The following is a 16,138-nucleotide window of genomic DNA, read 5'->3' on the forward strand; positions in this document are numbered from 1 at the left end:
TCCCTCATTTGCTCTTAATACTTTGACACAGGAAGACCGATCATTTTTTAAGTGCTTGTTTTATCAATTAAAAATGGCAGAAGCACAGTAGAATTTACTATTCAATACATATAAATACACTATTATCCACTGTTCTGCTGCAGAACAGCAAATAATTTATAGAGTGAATGTGTGTGAATGTTCTATGATCAACTTACAGTTTTCTTAAAGTAAATATTCTGTTTTTGATGGTATGCTAAATCACCCTTACGAATTCCTGTGTCAGTTCCTTGAGCTCTAACCTCAGGTGAGAGTTGTCAACTAAGGCTGGCAGTTTTCAGGTCACTTTTCTGAAAAGGATTTTGTGTATATTAGGCTGCCATTCCCCTGGCTTCGTGTAAAAGTCTAGAATCTAATGTGATTTGTGCCTTTGAGATTTTGTTTCCCCACAAAGAGTATTCTTTGCCTCATTAAGATCTATTCTTATGGCCTGGAATTTGGATAGAAACCAAAAGTTATGTTCATAGAAAAATAGTTTCATAAAACAATACAGTGTTTCTTGGACTCTGTCATTGGACATGTGCAAAATAAACTTCTCTCCGAATAGTCATAGAGCATAATTCTTATATTTCAGTCGTGGGAGCTTTGTAATTTATTTATTTTCAAAGAGATTTTCTTAAGGGTGTTTGTCAATATAATATTTAAAATCGGTAGCAGCATTGGTTGTAGTGTGTGTAAGGGCAGTGTATGTTCTTTTATAAACCATTTTCACAGTGTAGGTCAAACATCAGTTTGGGGTGTCTGCAGATCTTTTACTACCCAACAATGTTAACTGAAAATTTTTTGTGCAGTCATTTGTAAGAGGTAGAGCAAAAAAACAATAACTAGAAAAAAATATTTTGTGTGTTGTAATACAGAATTTAGGTTCAGTTCTGTGGTGAAAGCTGGTACATGAACTAATTTTATGATATGGTCCTAAGTTTGAAAGCTAAGGTAGAAGCACGTGCTTCATTCCTTCAGCCTGCTGGGACATGTTTTGTATTGCCGTGGATTCAGTCTAGCCATCCCCATTTAAAACTGCCAGTTTTTGCTGGTCAAAAGACCCTCTCCCTTTATCCTATCCCAATCGTTTCACCGTTTTAACTATATTGATCTTATTGACACATAAAACACTGGGTTTATTTTTGATTGTTCATAATCATTACTGAAATCACCTAGGAGTTAGGAATGATGGGCTTTGCCCTGGCATAGGAGCTGCGTGTAAATCAGGATTCGTTTCTTCTCATCTTCATATCCTTGTCATGTATAGATTAAGCCATATTATTTTGCATTCATGGCTTGATTGCCTGGAAATCTTCCTGTCTGAGGTTGCTAATGCTTATGTTGCTTAAACTTTAGGTGAAATTTGAAAAACCTTTTGCATATAAATTTATTTACTATTTAGAGTTGAAGCGACTTGCTTTGAATTTTGCCTTTTTAGAGGAAGACTGGAAAATATTCACGTGTCGTCTGTGTCATCCATAGAAACGGTTAGGCGCTAAGAAGAGGATGCTCAACTTGTGTCTGTTCAGGGCTGTGGGAGAACGCAGCTGAATCGCTTGCCGTTTGGGTGTGTTGGGGATAGGTGTTCTGCAGCTGTGTGGGTTAGGTAGTGCTGGAGCCGCAGCTCACGTGCCGTCCCAGCAGGGACCTCGCGCTTCTGCTCTGATCCCCAGCTCTCCCGCGTGTCCTCTGGGTGCTGCCAGCCGGCTTTGCTAGGCTCAGGCAGCATCCGCTGAAGACACAGAGCTTCCCACATTTCCAGGTTGCCATATTAAGGAAAAATGCGTATTCAGTTATGTTGAGCTAGGCTTTGCTTCCTGTTTTTCACATGCATTAAAAGAAAAAAAAAGAAAAGCTCTCCTGTTTTTAAAAGCTCTCCCTGAGTGCATGGCTGAGGAGATTACTGTAAGACATGTTTAGTTTCCACTGTACTGCACTTCGCAGGCTCTGAAAGGAGCTGAGAGTGCTTCAGATTGCAAACATTCCTACCATTACCGTAGGTGATGCATTAAAGGGAAACAGATTTGTTCACATCCAAACTTAATGCAGCCTTTTCACGACGTGTCCCCCACCTGACCCGTATACGCTCGCTTTTTTCCATCCTGGGACCTGCATGCGGCGCCGAGCCCGATGATGGACTCTCCGTTCAGCCACGGCCTCTGTTCCTCTTGGTCTTCTGACCTTACATCTGCCTCCCCCGCGCTCTGTTTTGGGGTTGATGAGCTAGAGCTTCATGCTCTCCTGGCCCTATCTTCTTACATATTTTTTTCCAACAAAGCAATAATAAGAATAGTTCTGGGATTTTTGCCAGAAGTGACTTGCAGCTTTCACATAACTCAGAAGTATTTCTGTCTTTCTCTCCTCTAACCCTCCGCACTCCTCAGGGCACGAATTGCATTCCTGGGTGTCCCCAGCGCACTCTCAAGTTCAAAACGTGCCTTTGCTGAGCGAAGGGTGTTTGCAAACCTGGATTCTCGTTTGCTCTGAATAAATGTGAGGACTCTACTAGCTCCTAGGGAGAAATGGATTCTGTTCATCTAATCTCCTTAAAGAAAAGGGGGATGGCCCAGATAATATTTCATAAATGTCCATTTAGCAAAGGTAGCAGCCACTATGAAAACGAGGAGTTTTAGCTGTATGATGATGTGAATGAGCCTCCTGTTTCCACATAGACACATTTCTGAGCAACCTCTATTGCAGTTTCTGGTACTCCTACTATCGTTTTCTATAAATGAAATAATACTACCTAAAACTTGTAGATTTATAGAATGCCCATGATTTTTGTGTTACTTTTTTTTGCATCATTGTGGGTGTTCAGTGAGTTCCACAGAGCTTTTATGCCAAAAAGGTTTCTACCACTTGGCTCTAAAAGCAAGCGTTCCGTAACGGGGCCACATGTTGGGCAGCCTGCAAATTCGTTAAAGCAGCGAGCGTTAACTGCCTGTTAGTTCCCTGAAGTCAGCAGTTGTTTGTGCTCACTCACTAACAAATCACTGTTCCTCTTATTTATCAGCAAAAATAAAGCAAGGCATGAAATAGCAGGGAAGCTCCAGGACAGTTTCCTTTAATGCAGCACTGGTGCTAAACTCCACAAGGAAACTTCCCGAGATGAGCGTCATTCCTAGCGTAATGTCTTGTAGGAAATAAAAGATTGAATGGGCTATTATGAGCAAGAAGATGTGTTATAGTAATGAATTTAATGTGAGGCTCCCATCCCGTCACATCCGGAACGCTTTGGAGAGAGGGAGCAGACTGCAAGGGGGAGAGTCCCAAGTCCCATCCTCCAGTGCCTGAGGTCTCATGCACAAGCGGTAGCGTTTGGACAAGGATTTTGGTCGTGACCTTCCCCATTTCAGATTGTCTCACGTGGTTGTGTCAGTTCTGTGCAAAATTTGGGAGGAAAGCATCAGAAAATAGTAGTATAATCAAATCTGTCACGCAGGCCTAGTCTAATCACGATTTAATTAAGGCCATTTTAACCAAACTAATGAAAATTATGATGAAGAGGAAAACTAAAAAATTGTGTTGCTATTTTTTTTCTTTCTGTTAAATAACATTTTTATTAAAGCTGTCTATTAGTAGCCAAATTAGTTAATAATATCCCAGCTATTAACAAATACCTGAAATAAGGAAGCTTTTAAAAATGTGATTTAATCAATATTACTCTTTTTGTTTTGATTTGTCCTTTTTTTGGAGCAGATAAGAGGGAGAGGCCATTATTTGTGCATGTAGAAAAATAGTTGGCAGAACTGTGGAGTTTACCTATTTATGGTCAGTTTTACACTCCTCACAATTACTGCGCAATCTACTGAAAACCTCAGACTAGTGCATAATTCACAGAAGCGCTGAATTGCTGTCTGGAGTTTATTTTCTATTCATCAGAAGCTGTGAATTTTAACTCCTTTTTTAATAATACCCTTTGCAAATTTAATAATAAATAATATAATAGCTCGCAAAAGTATATAGAATATCATATTGCCATGCTAAAGAAATTGGATCATGTATAAAAATCTGTTTAATGGAACCTTTTGTCAACTGTGGAAACACTTTGTATGCTGCCACAATAACACCTTTTTATATTGAGAGAAATGTCAGGCAGGTTTATGTTTTCCTCAAAGTTACTGTGTTTAATCTGCCTTTATGATAAGTAGGATCGTACTCAAAATGAATATATAATTTAATTTTCTGACCCTGCTAAAGCTTTGCCAAGTTTGGCAGCGAGGCTTGCTTTTAAACCAAATAGTTCCACATATTTCAGTGGTTGTTGCTGCCGCAGGTGCGAGGAGGAGCCCCCCTACAGCTACTGCAAAGCTAACCCAAGTCTTCCTCCCCTAGCCGTATAAATTAATATATCGCATTGGTGTCCTGCACTTTTGGGTAAGGCTCATCTCGCCAGCTGAAATAAAGTGCTGGACATGTCCAGAGCTGCTGTGTGGAAGAAACCAGATTCAGCCTCTGGCAAACCTGTGGATAAAAGTAAAGTAAATGGCAAAGTCCAACCCCCTCTCCTGCAAATGCACTGCTGGAGGCAGCCTCGCTCTCAGCGCGGGAGGTTGTGTGGAAGCAGCTCTGTAAACAGGAGGGAGCAGGCGGTCACCAAGGTCCAAGGGTCCAGAGCACTTAGCACTTCAGGGATCGAAATCCTCTGCTTAAAATGTATTTGGAAGCAATGTGGAAGCCATGGAAAATCTCAAGCTGCTTTTTCCACTGTTCGACCTTTCTACAGGCTCTTAAATTATAACCAATACAATAAATAAGCATAACTCAAGGCAAATGTAGGGAACCAACGATTTAATACCTGTGTTACCTCATACAGCAGTGTCTGCTAGAAAATATGAAATACCTCTAAATCTCTCAAAATAATTTTTACCAAGGCCCACGTGCTCCAACTCCTTAGAGACATGGGCATGACCTCTTGTGTCCTTTCAGAGCGTTTTTAAATGAATTTCCTTCTAGCTTAAAATCTAATATCTGCGTATGTTTTTTCTCGTACATAGAAGAACCTCTGATAACAGATTTGTTTTGGAGCTTTTTCTGTATCCGACTGCAGCTCCAGTGTCAATCTGTTCCTCTTCTCTCACATCTCTCCTACCCATCCTTCCAGGCCCGAAGTACCTCAAGGGAGTTTAAGTACCTCAAAGGAGGCAGTGAGGAGGATGGTGCTGGTCTCTTTTCACTGGTGGCTACTGACAGAACTAGAGGTAATGCCCACAAACAGAAGCACCAAAAGTTCCACAAGAACTTAAGGAAAAAATTTTTAATAGTGAGGGTGCCAGAGCACTGGAACAGGCTGCCCAGAGAGATTGTGGAGTCTCCTTCTCTGGAGATCTTCAAAACCCGCTTGGACGCAGTCCTGTGCCACGTGCTCTAGGTGACCCTGCGTGTGCAGGGGGTTGGACTAGATGATCTCTAGAGGTCCCTTCCAACCTTAAGCATTCTGTGATTCTAAGTGCCTGGGGACACGTCCAGGACACCAGCGCTAGAGCCCAGGCTGGGAGCTGGCGTGTCACCAGGCTGGAGCGTGTCTGAGTTTTCACCCTGGAAATATTGGCTCTGCTGGTGTGTAGTCTTCATAAAATTAATACTGTTCTGTCCATGAGAGAGCATTTCAAGCTTGTGTGGGTCCAGGATTAAGAATCAGGATGTTGCAGACAGAGAAATGCTCGTCATGAGTTTTTAGTTCTTGAGTTGATGGCTAGGAAGAGAATTCCATGGGGTTTCAAGTAAAAATAGCTTTGCTTTGAAATCTGAGTTCTTTTTGTTAAGAAAATGGGGGAGCTTGTTATGATTTGATAAACTTTTCTAATCTTTTATGACTTGTGTTCTGTTATCATTATCATGCGGCCTATTACTCTCAGACCTGGCAATTGTCGAAGTGGTTTGCAGATGGAGATGACAAATACAACAAATGCAGTTTGTTTATTAAGACACTTTTTTTTCCAGATATTTTAGCGTACAAGAAGCGCCTGATCCCTGTGGGCCGTTAGCAGTCACAAATAGAAACTGCTTCCTTAACTCATTTTAGAACTTGAACTTGTTGAAAGGGAGAACCATGTGAAACAGCTATTGAGAGCATTCCATAAGTACAGCCTATTAGGGGTTAAATAAAAAGGAACAAGTTGTCATGAAAATAAGCCTCTAATGCAGTCTGATTCATTGGAGTGTTTATTTCATCCTCAGCTGACTGTAAGTCAGCTCTGAGCAATGAGCACTTGTTCCCGAGGCTGTAGAACGTGCTGATTTTGTTGGTCCCACTGCCTGGGTTCCCTGCACTGGGAGGTGCTGAAGGACCTTGTCCCTCCTAGAAGGAAACCTCCTAATTTCCCTTCTCTCTCTCTATCCATGTAGGGAAAGGTAGAGGCCTTTACGTCTAGGCAAGTACACTACAAGCCTTTCCCTCTATGTGGCTTTACCTGCTATTTAAATTACTGGGAAAACTGGATAAAAGAGAATTGGGATAGGCTGCTGAATTTTGTTCGTTGTAATTTTAAAAATGCACTTGGAAAATGATCTCTGTCTTTTGATGGAGTAGGCGTATTAAAACAACTCTTTATTGTCAGTTGTATTATTAATACATTTCAAATGAAGTTTTAGGATAGCAATTGAAACAATTTGAGCTGCCTATATTTAATGTATTGAAAGTATTACAGTAATTAATTAAAACCTTATATTGTTCTATAACACACACAAAATACAACACTTGCTTTCTGTTTTGTCATGTCAATAATATCTTGCAAATATTAAGTCATTTTTAAAATCTTAGCTAAACCATTCGGGTTATTGAAGTGAAAAATTAGCACTTTAAAGAATTTCCAAGCTTAGAGTGAAATGTTTCTTACAGAAATCTGCTCTCCATTAGATATGATTTGCTTTCAAGCTGATCTTCCAGACAAAATTACTGTGTATAATTAGCTTACGTGGAGCTTGGCCTTTGCCAGACAGGGCTCTCGCTCAGTGCAGAGCAGCGTCACAGAAGGGCCGGGGGGACCCTCATAACTGGTGCTCCAGCCCATTTATCCCAAAAAGAGCAAAGATATAATATAGGGAAAATATAATTTTCCCTTATATCTAGTAAGGTTGCCAATGCAATATTCAGTATCCCCAGAAACCTAATGTTTGCTGAAGCAAACGTGAGCAGAAAAAAAATCTCTGTGTGTGCGTGTATAAGGTGATGCTAAATCAGCAGGTCGTGGGCTAGCGAAGGCCAAGCCCGGCTTCCTGTGCTGGCCCCCAAGATGGGACTAAGCGAGACCCAGGAGAGCGAGCGCATAAAGCGGAGCAGCAGCCCGCGGGGAAGCGATGCCCCCGCGTCTCGGGAGCGTCACCCCTTTCTTTCATAGGGTCTACAAAGGAGAGAAAGAAACATTTCCAAAGGTATAAATTCAGGTATTAGGTGTACAGGGACTCTACCTCCCCCATGATGTGTCTGAGATTTATAAATTGTTGTGAATGTGAATCTCTAGAATGTGAAGAAATGTGCTAAAAGCCCTGAAGCCCAAGATAGATCATTCAAAACTCCTTTTAAGAGAGATGTGTAAGTGTGACATGCCGTCTTTAGTGTTGGTTGGTTCCTTGTCTCTCTTGCTTTATACTTAACTGAAGATGGGGGGCTTTTTGCCAACCCTGTGGCTTCTCAGCTGGTTTCTCATCAGAAATGAGCCATTTGTAAGAGGAATGCTCCAGTGCTGCCTCCCATACCTTATGTAAAAGTCAAATACATGGCTCTTGCCATTGGAAATGCAAAGGTAAAAATGGCTGTTTTAAGTTCTCTCTTCATTTGTATTCCTGGACACAGCATTCAAAAATCCAAAGCCCCTTGAGGGAATTCAAACAATTTTGACCTGTCTTGAAAATAATCACGTAGTTTTTCTGGATACAATAAAGAAAATCTAATATTCAGTTATATTATTAGGTTAATGTCACATCTCTTCAAAGCAGCCACTACCCGGATTCTTAGAAGATAAAAATTATTTTTTCTGTCTATCATGCAGTATTGCTATGGGTAGCAAGCTGGATGATCTGCATTCTGTCCAGGGAAAAGCACAGTAAAGAATAGACCAGAGAGCTGTTTTGCTGCATGTGCAAGATAACGTCAAGAATTGTGAGTAGTTTCTGTTTTTCTTTTACCTTCCCTTCCCTCCCAAATGAATCAGAAAGCCATGTAGTAACTAAAGGAGCAGCACCGTTGCCTCTTGTTGCATGGAGCTTTCCAACCATAACATTTATGTTGATATGGAGTTTAGAAGCCCCAGTATGATTTCTATAGCACTTTTAAAGATAATTATTAGAGGGTGTCCTCAGGTTTTTACAGTGATTTGAGATTACCATCATTCAGATGGGATTATCACTTAAAATAGCGTGCACTTTGCCTGTGTGAAGTTGACTAAGAGCTTCGGGATGTGTCTGTGTTTTCTTCTTTCCTGGGAACTTTGCATTTGTCTCTGTCATCCTGATCTCTAAATCATCCTGATTTCTGTTAATTTAAATGTAATTAGATCATGCTGGGGGCTGTTCTTTTAAAGGGACTAACTACCCTAAGCATGCTGTGTGTGGTGATTTGCTCTGTGTTGGTTCTCGCTTTGGTGCGTATTAGTTTTAAGATTAGTTGTAGTAAAAGTCGGCGCTTTTAGGCCTTGATGCTGTCAAAGCAAATAATGTAAAGGCAAAATTATGTTCCAATACCCTTTAATCCTGTGTTATCCTGTAATAAACATGGATTGTTTCTTAGCTTTGTTTTAAAGAGCAGATGTCTATTTGCATAATGTTAAGATTTAGTTAGAGTTGAGAAAGGAAAATTGCATCTCTTTTTTACAATGTGATTAATATATGTGTAAAAGATTAGATAAAGCAATCCAAAAACAGCCTATGATTTGCACTTATTTCTAACTCATTCTTTGTGCTTGAAGCAATATGAATGTAAACGAGGGTAGCTAATTTTCAGTGGAGTGCAGGAAGATGTACCTCATCTATTGCAGCATATTCCCCCAGCAGCCCTGGGACGTAAGATCATCTCGTTGTGGATTTTATTCTCTTACCATCCGATTTGTATGCTGTTGAGCTCTCTTCCATATGTTAACTGGGAAATGGAGATAATAACACTATCCCGTGTAGCCAGCACACAGCTACAACTCCAGCTTGAAACCAAATTTCAGTGACCCGCTGCTTCTAAATCCCAGTCCGTCAGCTGTTATTATTTCCATACCTTCATGCACAGACTTCCTTGAGATACCATCTTGCTCTTCTGGTATCAGAAAGCAGTTAGAGATGCATTTTGGCTTGCATTGTTGTCTGTGTAGTGCGTGGTTTTTTCTTTTAGATTTTATATGTTGTCTGTGTAGTGCATAAGTGGAAGAAAGAGTGAGCTTAAGATAGAGAGGAGAGCAAGGAGCACAGGTATTGTTTAGCATATGGAAATCCTCCTCCCTCTGCCTGAGGTGTCCTCTGTAAACGTAAACTTGATGTGAGAACCAACAACCCTCTGTGACTTTTGCCTAATCCACCTGGAAATAATTGAAGTCGCTGCATATTGCTGTGTTTTCTACCTTTGCAGTCTAATCTGCCTTAGTGTTTCGTAGCCTTGTAGCCCCTGGTTGTCACTGTCATAGGTCTCATTCTAATCTGCTTTCTGTTTAAGCTGTGAATCTGAATCCCTGATACAGGTAACATGTTTGCATTCCTTGGTCCTAAGCTTTCTTCAGCACAGAGCGCTGCTTCTCCAGCAGGCTGATTTACTGCGTTGTTTCCACATAATGTTTCCTGATATTAGAGTTTTCATCTCATTATTTTCCTTCCCCCAAGTTTCCGACATGCCTATTATGTTAATATCCTCATTTAAAACCAGGCATTCCAGTTCACAGCTCATTTTCTTTTAGACCCCTTGCATTGGTGCAGGAAGGCACACAAAAATAACAAAGTTAAGCAGCTAAAGACGGTTCATTATAACAAGGTTATTTTTCGCATAGAGGTTAAAACTGCGTGTCTGCAAAAGCTAATAAGCATCTTTGCAGTAGAAGTATTTGGTGAATTTGTGGTTTGAGCTCGTGCAACCTGGGAGTACGTGTAGAGAGGAGCACAGAGGGCTGCGGGTGCGCGGACCCGGAGAACATGTCCAGTCCTCTCCTGGGCAAGAGCTCGTTGCAAGATGACTGTTAGTAACAAGTGTGACCTTCAGCGCTGTTTTAACTGAGGCACTGCAATAGAAAAGCAAAATAAAGTGAAAATCACATCAGGAGAGCAAGGGAAAAACAAACACGTTCAGCTGTGTCTCCATTTTTGACCTGCTCTAACTGCAGCTCTGTGGCGGCTCTCCTGTATCTGCAGTTATCGCTCTCCATGGGTCAGAAACACTGACTGTTCTCTTCGTATTATTCTTGGATTTATCATAAATAAACAAAAGGATGACAGAGGAAGATTTTGTTAAAGTAGAATAGTAAAAAAGAAGGTCATATATCAAAGAGTCATCAGAGAACTGCAGTCCTTTAAATGCATATAGAAAAGCGAGAGAAGAAAACAGAACATTTTCTTCGTTATTTCATTAGGTTGATCTACCCTTATTGACTATTCCTATAGCTTGAGACATATCTGTCATCTGGTAAGCACATAAAACATACTAGAATTGATTCCAGTAGTTTTAAAGGAAACATTTTGATTTTGTAGCAGTAACCAAATATGAAAACTATGCTAAGATCAAAAACTGTGCTGACCTATCTTGAGCATGAGCAATTAGTACAATATGTGGGGGACAATTGGATAGGCACACAAACACTTTGTTAACCAAAAAGAGTTACATTCTAAATACATTTAGTTTATCTACAACAATTAAAATATAATCCAGATGTTTAATTTCCATATCTTATTTAATGACTTGTATTTTGAATAACATAGAGTTTCAGTCTTACAGTGAATATTTGTATGGGGAAGACAAAGTTAAGTATTTACAGACAGCTGTTAAAAAGTAAAAATTCCTTCTAAACTGCAAAAAATTTTATTACTGGACCCTTTGTTTCTTAAATTCTAGTTAATATTGGAACTGAGTTAAGTAATCAAAATTGCACCTGAAAATTGTGCAGGATTTTTGAGGAATAATGAGAAAATGATACTGTGCATGGCAACAGGTCAGAAATTGTCATAACCTTCTCCCTCTGACGACAGTAATCCTTTCTGCTCTTGAAACTTTAGAGATGTCTCTGGAGTTGCTATGCTGGTGGTGAAACTCCGTTCAAATTGTAGAGCAAATTGCTCCAGTGTTCTCGAACGTGTGTTGCATGGGTTTATTACATTGTCATTTCCCTGCACTTCATGGCTAAGAATGGTTTTTACATCTGTTCATTCTGTTGTCATTACCATATATTAAATTTCTGTCTTTGTCTCAGCTGGTATTAATGGAGAGTCATCCTTTGGTTGAACTGCTCTGAATGATCTACTGCCACTTACATATATTAACACTGCAATAGTCGTCTTCTAAATCTTTAGCTTTTGTCTTCCAAATCACATTCCTGAAAATCAGACAGCTCTGGTCTGATTATTCAAGCAGTTTACATTTCAGAGCTTGTTCCATGCAATATCCATTTTGCATACAAAGATCCAGGTTTCTATGCTACAAAACAAGGAAATATATGAGTTGCTGCGCAACACTATTATTTTACCCCTTCTTTTTACCAACTTATTTGATGTTCCATATCTTGAAGGGCAAACCCGTGATTAAATACAGGCACAGAAAGGTATATACATACCTTATATATACAGACACACACACAAGCTTCACTTCAAGCTCCTCTCTGAGTAATATTGAATTATTATTTCAAGAGAGCATTCTGCCTCATTTTTAATGAGGTCATCTGCTACACAGTATCTCATTACTGGATTCCTATAGATGGAATAAGCTGCTCTTTAATCTTTCTTTTTTTACCTTAGCATTTTCGTTTTATTTAGCATTGTGGCATATATTTAGTAAAACAATAATGATCATTATGCCTTTCTGTACATGTTTGTTTTTATCATCCTCATTGCTCTCCAGTTTAAACACCTTCCAAAGCACATTATGCGTTTCTGCCTTGTCTCTGCTGTCATCTCCCTGGGAACAGAGGTGCTCCTGGGGGAGCGCAGGCTTTTGGTAGCTCACCTAGAGGAGCTGGAGACGAAGCAGCACCAAAGGGTGCCCCGTGGATGGCGGTGGGGTTTAGCTGATGGGATGATCAGTGCTGGTCAGATGCACTGTCTCTTCAGTATAGCTTTGAGAAAGCACTAAGATGCAAGTGATTTTTTTTTTAATCCTGTAGAAATATCTGTGCTTCAAAAGGAAAATGACTGCCAACAGCTTGAAGCTTGCAGGTTGTTTTTATAACTCCTTTAATGTAGGAGCATGGGGGAAGAAGTAGATACTAAAATTAGGAAAGAAGCCAAGACCAAGGACAGATTTACTGCAATAGCCTGTCTCAGTTGAGAGGGCTGTGCCATGTTGTGTGCCATGCTATTTGTAGTCACCTGGTAGGAGAAAACTTTGTTTGGATGAGTTGTATTGCTGTACTCTGATGCTGAAGTGAGGAAGATTGAAGGAGGTCATCAGAATAAGAATCTTTTAGCCAAAAAGAGATAGTAAACCTGTCATTCCTGCTTATAATGCTGAGTGAAATGCTGGCTTTACTTCTTGATGGTGGAAACCATCTAAGCAAATGGTTTTCATGATGCTTCTCAAAGACGCAGGCAGTGAGATCCCTCCAGGGTTAATTGGCCTCGGAATGCTGCTTTCTAGGGGCTGCTGCCTTTGCCAGCTTTGCGTGATTAAGATGTCCTTAGTCTTGCCACTGTTAGCACCTAAGCAACAACAACAACAAATGGGTTGGGTTAATACCATTAACTGGAGTGTTTCAGAAGTCATGGTCCAGCCGTGATGGTGAAGGACAAGATCTACGTGTCCTGAGAGATGCATGCTGCGAGCGGTAAAAGAATTGTGGTCACGAGGAACAAGGCTGCCCAAGAGCTCCTGAGAAAAGGGTGGGTTTTAGATAAAGTTTTCAAAAGCCTCCTATTGACTTAAGTGCTAAACTCCTGTGCTTTCAAAAATGATTTATCCATCCATCAGGGTAAATGTCTTTAAAGCTTCACCTGAACTCAGTGCCTGAGTAACACCCTTACTTTTAAACTCCATGCAGAATTCAGGGGCTTTGGAAAATTTTGCCAAAAGCGCTCAAGGGAAACTTACATTTCCATAACATGATGAAGACGTCGTTCTTGCAAGCCCCGTGCTCACTTGTGACTCTGTTGCCTTTTTCTCCTTGCTCTCTAAACCGTTCTCCTTCCCATGCCCTGCACTTGTGCTATGTGCAACCTCCTGACAACCACCAGATCTGAACTGCCCCTTTTGCATTTGCTATCTTACCTGGAAAAGTGTTTCCGTGCAGGACAAGTGATCTATCTTAATAATTGTCTATTCAGTATGCGTTATGGGTGGACAATCAACTCATATCAATTTACTGGGTAAAATGTATTAAATGGTTTTATATAAAACTCTGTTAATCTGCTCAGAAAATGAGCCTTCAGGTGTATCTGCCTCACACAATGAAATTTTCTAAGAAGAAAAACAAATTCCATGAGTTAATTACACATTTATAAAGTCACCTGCCCAAAACTGACAGAGAGCTGAGGTGAACATCAAAATATAAATGTATATATGCATTTAGAATAGTGTGTTATTCACCTCGTGGTCTTTTAAAATTATGAAACCAAGGAGCTTTTTCATATACAGTAGATTAGTTGAGAAGTGGTTGGATGTTATATTAACATGCAGACAACTTAATTTTGAACAGGTAAACCTAAAAGGTCAAGAAGGATGGATAGTCTTTTAATTTTTTTTAATTATTCATTCATTTAGATACCCAAAATGCACTTTATCCCACTGCTTTTTATATTAAATAAATTCCATTCTATTCAGCTCAAATTTTTTGTATATTCTCTTATTGAAATTCAGCTCTTCAAGTGTTTTGACCTTTTCAAGAAAGCCTGCTTCACTGTGAATTGTGGGTGCATTAGGAAGGTAAACACATTCAGTACTTGTTATTCAATGAGTTTGGATTTAGAAAGTCATTGTCAATAGGTTAATCCTTTTGTACAGACAGTCTCTTTGGCTGAGAGGCATCTTAAACAAATAAAGGTTTTACCAAAATGCTAATTTCTGAGTCTTTCTGTCAGTTGTCAAAGAACAAATCTCAGCGGAGGTCTTAAAATTGGTTATTTCTAGTTTACATTCACTTCATGTCAGCAGTTTCAAAAAGAACTTCTGTATACAGAAGTCTAGTCACAACCTATTTGTTACCCTGCTCAAGAAATCATTAAAACTGAGGATTTTCTTGGAGTGTTTTACGAGGACGAGGGAAGGGGGTAAGTTTATTTGGTTTCCACAAATATTTATAAATACCACGAATAGCATGGATAGCAAGTTTAGCAGCAGATTTGCTAGGCCCTTGAAAAGAAAAGAATATACCCCTAGTCTGATTAAATGTCAAGTGGCTCCTGAACTGCATATCATGCTGTCTGCCAAGCCCATGTGTTTAGGCAGGGTAGTTGAAATATGGAAGTAGAAATTAGGGATTCTGAGGGAGAATGGCAATGAAACAGCTATTGAGCTTGCAGCAGCCGGGCCCTCGGATGCCCAGCGGGGCCGAAGGCTGCACGAGCTGCTCCTGGCCCTGCGGCTCCCCAAGTCTTCTCTGGCTTCACGCTCTTCCCCCAGCGCTTGTATTTCAGTTCATTTCTAGCTGATAAATAACAGTAGGGTTGCAGAGGAAAATGCCCTCATCCTCACCCAGGCAGGCGTTGGAGTGTCCTCAGGTTCTGATCTGTAGCTCTTGTCTTATATGTCCTATTTTAAATGTGATATGCAATAAAGTAATTGATTAGCCTGAGATTTTTCTCCTTAAAAACTGCAGTACCTCAATATCAAATTAGTAATTGTTTCTGAATTAATAGTGTATTAATCATAAATGTGCATTTATTGCAAAGTGTTGCTTCATTACAAATATTAATCAGCATAATATGCATTTGCTAGTCAACAAAATAAGAAGGAGTTCTTCAACTACTTCAACCTGTAGGAGTTTGCTGAAGGCAAACTGGAATAAAGCCAGATGATGTTAGCCGAGGATGTGATATATTGCTTCCTTTTGTATCTGTTTGCGTGATTTATATTTTTCTGGAGCTTCTCCTCACAGCTCTCAACACTTACAGCTTTTGGTATACTTCCTATCTGAGGGCTCATTTAGCTTTTTATCGGGGAGTCAGAACTTCGTGGAGTACGGCTGGCTGCATGCTGAACGACTGACTAATTTGAGAGCTAATTATATGGACTGAATGTTCCTGTTCAGAAGTCAGGGTGCATACCTGTAACTGCTCTGCAGTATTTGGACCCAATTAACATAAGAAAGGTCAAAAAGGCTCCAGCAGCTCGGGGAATAAAAGTGTGCTTCATATTGCTTCTGAAAATGTTTTCATACAGCAGCAGATAGAATTTAAAGATGATTTCTGGGCATATCTTGTTTTCCCAGGGAGTTTTTTACAGCATGGATTGACAACTGGTTGCACCATTGTGTCAGGGGAAATAGGGGGCAATAAAAGGAAAGGGAGAGGGGGAGGAAACCTTTTTTGGATCAGTTTGGAAACTGTTCTCTAGGTAGTTGAAATCACTGTGCAAAATGGGGCTCCTCTGGCGAGTGTTGCAAAGCACTTAGTATCAGAATGAAATGCAATCAGCATTTTTATTAGTTCCGGACCAGCGGCCATCTTCTGTTCCAATATTTTGTCACCAATTTATTTAACAAGTTTGTCTGGAGATTAATTATTGCAACTGCAACATAAATAACACCCTGCAATAAAGCTGTTGTAGGGATGACAGTCTTCCTTTCCTATCTGCCTCGAACTGCGGATCTGAAAGCTTTCCAACTCTTCCAGATTTCTCAAGTATGCAAGAAAGAGCTACGCAAGGAGAGGGAAGAGAGTGAGTTGTGCCGGGCGTTCAGCCTCCTCCCCGTGGCCGAGCAGGTGAGGGAAGCAGGAGCCGGGTGTTTTGGCGGACGGTGCTTTCCCCAGGCCAGCATCTGGCAGCAGCCAAGGCCGCCGCAGTGCCGCG

Source organism: Tinamus guttatus, unplaced genomic scaffold, assembly GCF_059628265.1.
Source record: "Tinamus guttatus ecotype Peru unplaced genomic scaffold, ASM5962826v1 Tinamus_guttatus_pri_ptg000287l, whole genome shotgun sequence".
NCBI lineage: Eukaryota > Metazoa > Chordata > Aves > Tinamiformes > Tinamidae > Tinamus > Tinamus guttatus.